This window comes from Meriones unguiculatus, chromosome 2 (genome assembly GCF_030254825.1).
Source record: "Meriones unguiculatus strain TT.TT164.6M chromosome 2, Bangor_MerUng_6.1, whole genome shotgun sequence".
Classification (NCBI taxonomy): Eukaryota; Metazoa; Chordata; class Mammalia; order Rodentia; family Muridae; genus Meriones; species Meriones unguiculatus.
In genome coordinates, this window is record NC_083350.1 from 15,085,475 (window position 1) to 15,097,652 (window position 12,178).

General features: G+C 46.0%; 1 protein-coding gene across 4 annotated transcripts in view; it reads right to left on the reverse strand.

Moving 5' to 3' along the window:
- The window catches only part of Myo5b (myosin VB), a 300,504-nt gene that overhangs the window by 210,538 nt on the left and 77,788 nt on the right, over positions 1-12,178 (reverse strand). The gene's annotated exons all lie outside the window — the stretch shown is intronic.

The following is a 12,178-nucleotide window of genomic DNA, read 5'->3' on the forward strand; positions in this document are numbered from 1 at the left end:
CCCAACCATAAAATTTTTTTGTTGCTACCTCATAACAGTAGTTTTGCTACTGTCATGAACTGTGATGTAAATATCTGATATGGGGCCCGTGTGAAAGGGTTGTTCAGTCACCCCCAAAGGGACCCCAGCCCACAGGTGGAGAACCCTGACTATGGAGCAAAACAGTCCATAAGCCTGTGAGAGCTGACAAGTAAACACCAAATATCAGCCAGTGGGGGGGACAGCACAGTCACGCCTCACAAGGTCTCCTGGCAAGCCCTTGCTACCACAAGGAGCAGACTCAGGTAGTTAAGGGTCTGATGGCCTCAAGGGACGCTCCGCAGCAAATCATGTGCCTTGTAAAGCAAAGCAAAAACAAAAATCAAAAAAAAAAAAAACAAAACAAAACAACAAAACAAGAGACAGTTGATTTTGGAAAGAAGTCACCAGCCAGGAAACCAAAATTCAGTCTAAAACAGAGAAGATGCTTCCACTGTTTCACACCCAAGAGCATAGTGATGTAATGACAGGACAAGGACCAACTCCCGACAACCTGGGTCACAAACAGGGTTCACAGGAGACCACCACTCAGGAGCAAAATAATAACTCCCTCCCAAAGGAGGACCTACAGCTGCACTCCCTCCGCAGCACCATTTTCCCTTAGCGTTCCACGCAGCAGCTCCGTTCACACCTTTATGTGGGGTTACACTTCAACGATAACACAACGTAAGGGGTGACAGTACATTGCTTTAAGCAGTTGATTGTTTTATGCATGTACTGTTCAAAGAATCTGAGAGACTGTCACACTGTAGTTGCTCTGAAGCAACGGGCACCAAACCCATTGCCACGCTGCACGCTTTCTAATTATAACACTGGCATTAAGTGCTCCCAAAAGCCTAGCAAAACCAACACTAGACTACCTAAGTACTCAGCCATTGCCCTCGATGACACTATTCCAAAAGGGTAGTCTTCCATGCCCTATAGGCTGCAATGTAGATTTCAAAACAACTGAGGTGTGCGCTATCTATCGGAAGCTTAGAAGCAGAGAGCTGGATTGGCAGGGGAAAGTTTCCAGCAGGGGCAGGATTTCAACAGGGTAAAAGGACAGACTTAGGCTCAGAAATGAGTTGAGACACTCTCATCAAACAGACACTGCCCAGGGCCAGCTTTTCTGTGTGACCCAGGCATGTGCACGCTCTTGGATTACAAGTAACTCAGGACCAGCACAAACCAACTGAGCACTGAGCAAAGAAACATTCACCTGAGGAGAGCTCAGGTGACAGAACCTCAGATCCGTGCAGCCCAGTTCCTGCAAGCCCAGGAAACATCCCAGTGGACTGTTCCCTGGGTACCTTCCTCAGTACCCAGGCCCCTGTCAAAACTGTAAACCTGCACAGGTCTCTGAACAGATGGGAAGAACTGTGACTTTCATGTGAACGATCTCAGAATAAGCACAGAGCGAATGTCCTCCATGACAGCAGCCACACGGCAAGTGCATGCAGCCTATATTGTTTCCATGCAATCTGTCTGCCAGGGAATCAGCATCCAGTGTGTCTCAATCTGAGGTTCCTTGATGAAATCTGAGGATGTGGGTTTCCAATCTGAGATATACCTGGGCCCTTGCTCTCATACCCATTCCTCAAAATAAAAAGCAGTGGAAATTGCAAAAGAGATTAAAAACACAAAAATACCTAAAACAGAAAATGCCCATCAAGCAATGGAAGGGAATGGGCTTGGGGACACAGAGCTCAACAGTATAGAGACCTCTGACATAGGATGTCATCAGCAGAGGCTTCAAAATAGTTTGGTGACATGTGAAGACTGTGTTTTAGGACAGTGGAAGCAGTACGGTGGCACACAGAGGCACAGAGCGGGCAGGAAAGAAGCTTGACAAGTGCCAGGCACGAGGTTCCTTCCGCTCCCACGGGGCTGCCTCAGAGCCTCGCAGCCTTGCCCCAAAGGACAATCTAAGAGCTCACGGGACTCACCTCCGATGGTCTAACTAAGAATGCAGGATCTTACCTACAGAGGAGAATTGTAGGCCTCCAAGAGACATTTTGCGAGGACTGGAGACATTTATCATTAGATGCTGCTTTTATGTGGGACTAGATTTCTGAGTCCCTTCAGTAATTGTGTGTATTTACTGACAGTTCTGCGAAACAGAAGATCTAAATTCTTTTCCCTGCATAGGAAGCATTTAACACTGGATATATAAAACTTATCTCTGTTACCCATACTTGCTAGTGCCTCTCCCCACCCCGTGCATCCCTTGTGCTCTCCAGACTAGTTTGGGACACTCAACAGAAGGCTGAGGCTCCGCAGTCCTGACAGACTCTCATCACCCTAAGCAAACGTCAGGGATGTCCTCCTGTAGCACTGTGGGCACCTTCCAAGCTCACAGCCAAGCTACCCAGCCTAGGCATTTCAGCAGAGCTGGGGCTGCAAGCTGGAAGAGCCCTAAAAGCTGATATGTAAGGACAGGCCAACGACAGCAGCAAAGAGCATCCTTTCTTTACTGCACGGGCACATCTGTCCGGCTATTCACTGTAGTAATTCTTAGCTGACTAGTTCAGTGTCACTGTCTAGACTACAGCCAAGTATTTTATGGGACATCTGCTCCTGTTAAATAAGAACCTTGTTCCCTCCTGAGCTGCTGCACTGAGGATAGACTCCTCGGTGGCAGCTATGCACACAGAGCTGAGAAAATAATCTCAGATACAGGGATCCAAGCTTTCTTAATCTAATGAAACCTCTACTCCTCCCTGTCAGCAAAAATACCTCAACGGCTAACAAGCAAGGACAGTGTGTGAACTGTGTCTGAGAGCTGAGCCACCTGAGCTGAGGAAGACTGGAGGCCTCTGCTCTCTCCACCCGGAATTCCAGCCCAGAATATCCACTAGCCAGACTCCAGAGTACTGACAGATCATTCCCAATCATGGTCATGAGTGTTGAAAGAGGCAGAGCCTGTCCCTTCTCCTGCTTTGGACCAAGAAATCAGCAAGCAGAACCAGATCTCAAGCCTCCTCAGTGTTGGGCTCTAGCTTACTCCACCACTTCCTGTTGTATTTGGGAGGGATGGAGGGAGGAAGCATTTCTTTTCAGCGTGCTGACACATCTTGGTACTGATATGGCTCAGAGAGGGCTGGAGTACCACACCTGAGACTCGGCTGCACCTCCTGCTTCGGTTGGAGGCCAATCATTTACAAAGTGACAACCGACTCAAAAGGAAGACACTGGGAAGCCGGCAGTCAAAGCTCCATCGAAAGAGGGGCAAACTCTGGAGACCTAATGTATGGCACGGTGACTTCGGTTAACAATACAGAATGCCAAAAGCAGCCAGAAGGTCCAATGGGAGGGTTTTCTGCCACATTAAAACTGGACACCAGGACCAGAAGCATTGTGGTCCATAGTCTGTAAAACCTTTAGCTGACTGAGCGGAGGTCATGTCTTAGGCGTGTGTGCTTTTTCATAATCAGGCAAGCACTTGAGCACCACTGCATACACAGAACCAGGAGCAGAGGGTGAAGACATCTCACCTCCCAGGATAGGCAGCAACTACAGAGGGCTGAGGGTAGCCTAGGTGGCACACATAGGTTTTGGATATTGCACCTATAATATGTGGAAAGAGAGATTTGCTGACAGGGATGGGGAGGTGAGAAAAAATCAAGCCATTGTGGTCACAGGTCACAACTGAGTGTGGTAGTCTGAATAATTATGGCCCCCATAGGCGCATACATTTGAATGTTTGGTCATGAGAAAGTGTCACTACTGGAGAAGGATTAGGAGGTGTGGCCCTGTTGGAGGAAGTGTGTCACTGAGGGTGGGCTTTGAGATTTCAAAAGCCCAAGCCAACCCCAGTGGCTCTCTCTTCCTGCTGCCTGAGGATCTGAATGTAGAACTCTCAGCTACCTGTCTAGCACCCAGCTCTGCCTTCTTGCTGTCATTTTTCCAACCATGATAATGGACTAAATCTCTGAAACTATAACCAAGCCCCCAAATAAACATCCCTGTCATAAGAGTTGCCTTGGTCATGATGCCTCTTCACAGCAATGGAACACTAACCAAGAAACCGAGCTATCAATGTACCAAGCCTCTGCAGGGCCCCATAAGACAACTTGATCCACAGAATGCACAGATGTGGACAATTCAGGTAGCATCTCCTCTTAATTGCTTCCAGGCTGGAAGCAGATGGCTAAGAGGCATCCCAGCCCTGCTGGAACGCATACTAAACTCTGGCACTCAGAGACAGCAGGTCAGACAGCAACACCTGGGGTGGTTGAAGCTCAGGTGCAAGGACCACCTTGGAGCTCTGAGAACCACCATAACTCAAACAGTAGGAACACTCAAAGGGGTGCATAGGAGCATCTGGTAATAGGAAGTACAAAATAATTTCTGGACCTTAAAAAAAACAAACCTGTTTCCTTAGAGAGAAGGAGGAAACAAAGTAGGGAGGAAGGAAGGTGAAAAGAGAGGAAGGGAGAAAGGTGAGAAGGGGCACACGATCTAACTGATATAACGAAAGACTACAAATTCCATGACCCACCTCCACAAGATGGAAGGATTGGCTCCCAGCGGCACAGCTGTTCATTTCTGCAGACTGGGAAACCAGCATTCCTTCCAGGTTTGCAAACCCTGTGGAGCTGCACAGACATGCAGCGCTACAAAGAAAGGCATACTGGCTCATCCTCTGCTTTATTCTACACATTTTTATGATGTGTATATTATACACGTACATATTCAGCATAATTATTAGGGAATGAACATCTGTGTAACCAGGAAGCAAACGCATGCACACTGGAATCCTCCCACCAAGTGCCCCAACTTTCCATGGACAAACTGTTATCCAACCTTTCAGAATAATTCCCTTCTCTTAATAATGAGACCACAAACATGACACTCTTTGGACCACAGGGCCAAGGTCTGCCTGTGGTTGAGCTGCACAGGAAGGTGTATTTTGCACTTTTACCAGAGTTCATTCTTTTAGCTCTTGTGTGGTTTGCATTTAAATGAACATGCCTGTGATATATTCACTAATTAGCATTTCTCATGTTTTCATGGGTGTGTATACGTGTACATGTTCATGTGCACACAAATAGGTATCTTCCTTAATCATTCTCCATCTTGGTTTTTTTCAGCTATGATCTCATTGAACCTAGGCAATCACAGATTCAGCTAGACAGCTGGCTAGCAGGCTCGAGCAGTCTTCCTGCTTCTGGTTCCCCAGAGCTGGGATTACAGGTGTCCACTACATTCCTAGCTTTTTATGTGGATGCTGGGGATCTGGGTCCTCATGTTTGCATAGGAAGCACTTTAATGAACGAGCCAACACCCCAAACCCTCTAACTCTCAAAATTAAATGTGTTTTTTGTATCCCCAAAATGTTCATTTACTCTAGCCAGTCACACTCCATGAATGCAGAATTTCAAGTATAGGATCCATTAAAGGAAGGAATCTGTGATGACCAGTCTTGGTTTTCATCTTGAATACATCTGAAATCAACTAAAACCTATGCAGCTGGGCACACCCGTGAAGGATTTTCTTGACTGGATCATTTAAAGTGAGAAAAGTCACCTGAAATCCGAGTACATCTTCTGGTGGCAGCTCCCATATTAAAACAGGGAAGAGGGAAACTTTTACCTTCTGCCTGCTCACCCTCATTCTTCCCAACAAGGTTCATCTACTCTGCTGCTGAGCCATAACTTCACTGGTATTAGCACCAACATCTTTGGAATTCCAACACAGACTGAAGACCACTGAGATATCAAGCCTCGTGGACTAAACAACTACTGATGGTTAGGAGACAGCCATTTGTTGGACTTGCCAGATCATAGCCTGTACCACTAATAGGTCCCCTTTATAGTTAGAAATATAGACAGATGATTGATAGATGAATGGTAGGTAAGTAGGTAGGTAGGTAGGTAGGTAGATTCTATCAGTTCTCGAGAACTCTGACTAATAGATAAGTTAAGGAACCTAGTATTAATAGTGTTTTATTATTTATTATTGGAAACACTATTAATAGTCCATTAATAGTGTTTCCAATAATGTTTTTATGGGGTCTGTAAGAATGATGGCTTCATTCGGTCTGTAAACCACAGGGGATCTCAACAGTAAGGGATCCCACCCTTTTTTTTTTATAAGTGAAACTTTTTAAAGTAGAATAGGAGCAAGGCAAGAAGTAGCAGAAAGCATCAACAGCTTCTAACTAAAGAATGCTGCACTATGAGCACATCAGGCGATGACCCTAAAACCACAACGGACCACATGAAGACAGTAACAGACAGGAAAGCCTCTTCAAAATAGAATGGAGTCTTCAGTGTGTGGTTTCTTTCAGGATTAGGTCACAGAATTCCTGCCGGCAAGACTTTCTTTCTTGGATGGGGATCACATTAAGGAAACAGTACTTTCTGTGCCGGTCCTGGGCCTTGTCCTCACTTAAGTAAATAACACTGCCTCTGCTCCCGAATGCATGTGTGCCCACCATGTTTTGCCAGCAACCTTAACTAAATACAATGGGCCACAATGGGGGGGGAGATATGAATGTATAAAGGAGACTTGAGAGGAAGGGTTTGTTCAGTGGAGACAGAGGAAAGGAAAACAAGATAATGGAGGAGGGATTATAATTACATAAAAATATATTTATATGAAATTATGAAATAATTTTTAAATGCTAGCAAGGTCATGGTTACATTTATTCTGCAGTCACTGGGAAGGGTGGCAACTGCTGCTTGTCTTCCATTTGGTGTTTAACCTCCAGCTTAATCATGGCCAATTCAAGCGTGAGCATGGAGGCCAGCACTGAAGGAGTTTCACCAGCATTATTTATATAGGTAGTGTGTTCCTACCAAAGAAAGCTTTTTAAAGTTAAAAGTGTGAAGATAATTCTATTCATGAATGACAGGGTCTCTGCTCCACAAGGGCATCAAGTAGTACACTGTTTTCATAGATTAGTCAGAGACTGAAACAGATATGCACCCCAGTTTCCAGATTATGGTTTCATTTAGTAGACCAACACACACACACACATACAAAAAGAACCCTTCTGGGTTTTATCCTTTTTGCAGTCTTGGGAGTAAACCCTTCCAATAGACTGCATCCTTCACTTAACATGTGCTCTGTGTATTAATTTATATAGAGAAGTTAAATTCCTCTCCAGGGGTCAGTCACAACTGAGATCTGTAATGGCTCATGTCCCTGGCCCCAGTGCTAGGTTTATAGAAGCCTCTGAAACTATGCCCATGAGTAGTTACTAAAGTCTGCAGGTCTCTGCAGTGTGTGTAGGCTAAGCTAATGAACCAAACACTAGACCTGAATGCCTGTCCCAGCTTCTCTGCGCTTCTAACCTGTGAAAGGACTCTGATCTACACCCACGAGAGCTCTCTCTCAATTACACAACTTGGGAATACTAAAAAAATTACCCAAGGAGCAGAGGGAGGGGGACCATAATCAGAATATATTATGTGACAAAAGAATCTGTTTTCAATAAATGGGGGCAAAGAGGCAGCTGGACACTTAAGTGGCACACTGTGAAGTACCTATGTGTCAAGCAGGTCTGAGCGCTGGAGTGGAGAGGAAACTTTGCTGCACTGAGGACTTTGCATGGTAGGGAGCTCATACGATAGTGTGATACTCAGATATGAGAAACCCTGGCTCGAAGATGGAAAAGAACGTAACACAAGGGGCTGAGAAACAAGCTCAGGGAGGCGACGAGTGCTGACAAGCTGGGCCAAGGATGCAGCTCAGTGACACCCGTTACACACAAGGCCCTGAGATTGAGCCACAGCACAGGGCAGGGAAAAGATTTGAAGACCCCCTGGACCAATAAGATGGCTCAGCGCTAAAGATTCTTGCAGTCAAGACCTTGTGACTTGAGTTTGGTCCCCCAGAATCCAGGTAAAGGTAGGAAGAAAGAGTTAGTGAACTCCACAAGACTGTTCTATAACCTCTGCATGCAAGAATGCCATGCATTGCATGCCTGGACATGGACACACACACACACACACACACCATAATCTACTTGCAAGAAGGTTTCTCCAGAGAATTAATGAAAAAGAGAGGGGTTGGAAATAAAGGTGTGAACCCATAAAAACTACGTGGGACAAAGCAGAACAGAAATTGAAGGAGATCTGGAGTAAGGAACAGAAGCACCTTGATCAGACGTTCCAGGAGCATTATCATGAGAAATGATACTGCAAAAATACAGTTCTCCACACACAGCAGTCACGCTGACTCATCATGGCAGCCCACATGCTGAGACACTCTCATCAAGAGGAAAAGACAGGCCCTTTCTTTGCCAGACAGCCACCTACACCCACCAAGACGGCACTCCAAAGCAGCTGTGGCCACTGAGCACACCAGCAGCAGCATACCTGGAGCACTCATTACGGCTATGTCAAGAATCCATAGCTATCTGCCTCAAGCTAAGGAGGGCCCTCTGGTACCAGCTCTTCCGTCTATGCTCCTCTGCTATAGCATTAACTCTTTAAAAAGCAGTGTGCTTTCAAGCTTGCACACAGTAGGAACTCAGTAACTCTGAAAATAAACAATGACTAGTGACAGCAACACTCCTATAGTCAAGACGCCCAATTTCAGTGGCCACCCCAGAGTATCTGGCTTCTCTTCCACGACAATGCTGTAACAAATGAGGGCATTTGTTTCAATAAGACATTTATTAACACAACATAATCCCCAAATCACAAACACCCAAGCCTATCACCCACATTAAAGTTTAAAATAGTCTTGTTTAACGAAAGTTATGTGATGCTGATTGCCTATGAATAATGCACAATTAGGACATAGTCTCATTGCCAGGAATTAATGGTTGTTTGCTGAGATATTTTAGTGGAGCCTCATCCTCCCTGCCTGGCCCCACCACCCACCTGTGGAGTGTCAGAAGGGATTCTCAGTGGCTCCTCATCCTTTCTCTCAAAGTCTGTCTATCTGCTCAGCATCATGCTATGACGGTCAGCACTTCTCTTAGTGCCTGTTAGAAGGCAGTGAACCAAACTGACAAAAATACCCATCCTGGGAGCTCTGTTCTAGAGCAATCCAGGGAGTGCTGTGACACAAACCACTGCCTCCCAGGACTCTCTCTTTCTCTCTCTCCATCCCGCATGCCCCTCTGTGATGCACTGTGATGGTTTCTGCCAACTTTGCTCCAGGGCTTGTGATCTGGAGGCAGATAACAATTTTACCTTTGTGTAAAAGATGTGCGCACATGCACGTCAGAGAAGGAACACTGCTCTGTTACAATTTAGTCAAGTCAGTGAGCTGCTTCCCCTGTCCCAGCTGTCTGAGCATCACGTGTGGCCTTCTCATCAACAGGCTCAGATGGGGCTCTTGCCGGGTCCAAACGAGCACACGAACTATCCGAAGACAAGTATGCTGGAGCTTTCACTCTGAGGTTTGTGCAAGAGTCCTGAAGGCCAGCTCCTTCAGGGAGCACCTCCGAAAGCTGCTGGCTGCTCCCTGCACTGCCTGTGACTGCTGCCCTCTTTGGAAGTAATTCAGGCTGCTCTCCTTATCTCCCAAGGAATCTCAAAAGCTGTTTTAGCTTAAAGAGCATGGAAGCTGAGCTTCAGTCCAAACCCTAAAAGAGCTGCTACACCAACCGCAGAAAGAGAGCACACAATTAACTCATTTTATTGATTTCCCAAGTTCATTCCTTACACCGAGCAAATGGGATCAGATTTCAAAAGATTAAACTTCCATTTCACATCCCCATTTATAGCATTAAAATCTCTCGGCCACCTGAGCCTCGTTTTCGTCCACAGCCTCATGCTTAAAGCCCTAGCATGCCTGGTGACTGTCTCAGCTGGCTTGCTGTCAGTTCTATAAATATAGGCAATGGGTGTGTGATAGCATCATTGTTTACATTAGTAAACTGAGACAAGGGCCACAGCTTTTCAAATGGTAGAATTTAGTTTTCTCATGAAATGTTAGTGTCATTATTATGCTCAATTCCCGCTGTTTACAATGCAAAGAACACACAGAAAGCCAAGTCACAGAGGTAGACACGCAAGAAAGAGCATTGGTCAGTCTGCATCTCAGCAGTGGCAAGGCTTCAGCTAGCAGGCCCCTAGCCTAGGCCCTTCGCTGTTCTCCAGTAATTCCTCACCAGGTCAGACCTGTCCAACTTATTCGCTGAAGGAAGGAACATTCTAGGTATCAGAGAGGAAGGCAGGCATAGAATCTTAAGTGTTTCATTAATGATCTATTTCCCTGGGCGAGGGGGTGGGGGAAGGCACTATTTTCCCCAAACCTTCAGTGCTTGGCAGAGGCGGACTGGTAAGAAGTCCAGACTAATAAGCAGCTCCCGACGACAGCACATATTCTATGGGCACAGACCAGGGAGGCCAGAGGAGGAAAACGGTGAAAATCAAGGTAGTAGGGCAGAGACCCTCAAAGGCATACAGTGCAGCTTGATTCTGACCTCTACCCCTAGAGCCAAATGGGTTCTCAAGGCTAAGCCAACTTGGACTCCCAGAACACACACAAATGCAAATTCCTACCTATTATGTGAATGAATATTTTCCTGGAGGAAGGTTTAAAATAGAGTGGTCAATTTAATTAAGGGAGTTTGAAGGTCCAAGAAAGCAAATCCCTGTAATCCTGAGACTGAAGCTTTCACTGCAGGAGCAAGAGTAACTGCTGTCGCTCCACGGGAGACACAGCTGCTTCCTTTTTCCCTTAAGCCAATGCCCCGATCTTCACCTGTACCTTGCGGATAGCACCTTCCCTTTGCTAAGTGCTATCGGCACTTGGAGGTGCCAAGTAGCTTTTATCCTTTATTTTCTAGCCAATAGCCAGAATCTGCACACACCACAACCTTTAGACCCACACTGTCACCAGATGAATGCATGGTGAGTAGGACGCTCATTTCCCAATGCAAAAAAGAATGCTCAGACACAGCCTGGGAGTAGCTGTGCCAATAGAGAACACTCAGTTGGATTCACCGGCCCAAATTGGAATAATTCACTTGTATAACAAGAGACCTTCCAGCTTTAACTCAATAAAGTGACCAGCTACATTTGAGGTCACCAATGTGTCAAGTGTTCCATCAACACATTGGGAGACCCCTGACCCTAAGAGACTTAGCCTTGCTCAAGCCAGGGCAGCTGTTTTCAAAGTGTGGTCTCCAGAGCAGCAGCGGCAGCAGTTGACCATGTCTCCAGTCCCCACCTGAGACCCACTCAGTCACTGGTCTGGAACTCAAGAATGTATGTCCACCAAACACTGTAGGCAATGCCAAGACACCTAAAGAACAGTAAGGTTCAAAAAGCAAGACACAAAAGAGCCAGCATGATGGAGAGAGCCAGCACCTGATGTACTCTAGCTATGAACATGTTTCCTCATACAAGCTACATGTGTAAGCCTCTTGACACCATCTTACTACCTCCACACTAGACACCAGTAAGTACCAGCAAACGGCATTTTCTTGTGAGACAAACCTCAGTCCTATCCTCTGATGGGTAATCTCTCAACACTTTTCTGTGTATTTCGTAGTTCACTTCAAAGTTTCTCCCTTAATTTTTTTTGGGGGGAGAGGGTAGCAGGGAAGGAAGAGAGGTCAAAACTAAGTATGTTCTGCTATTCCCAATTTAGAGAGTTAAATAAAGTCACCGAGTAGGAATGTGACCAAGGCCCTATGAAAGCAGGACTAGCACTGAAGTTCTACAAATGCTCTCTAGAGAAGAAACCTCAAAAATCACATTTTTAAAATGATGGTCTTTCCATAAAGATCCACCAAGTGTGTGGCTGCCTTTTCTACAGCAGTGTAAACCCTGTCACCTGCAGCCTGGGACAGCACCTCAAGCCTCCCTCCCCCCCCCCCCCCACCAGGTCAGAAAGAACCCTCTCTGACCTGTAAGGAAGAAAAACAGCTCCAAAGACATCTGCTATGGAATCTTTGAAGTCTGTACCATATAAAATTCTGTATACTTTATCTCCTTAGGAGTCTGACATTTTCTCTAGACCAGAACCCATCTTATGAAATGGGAGAATTAGTTCCTTAAGTGTTCTGTAAACCCATGGAGGGAAAGTACACGCTTGGGGCATTCCATTGATAGGCACCGCACTTCCCTTCAGCGCAGGAAAGAAAGGGAGAAAAGAAAGAAGCAGAACAGCTTCCCAGCGTTGGCCCCCAATGGAAACGATATACTCACAAAAACCAGCCCTTTCTCTTTAGGAGCCCTCCCAG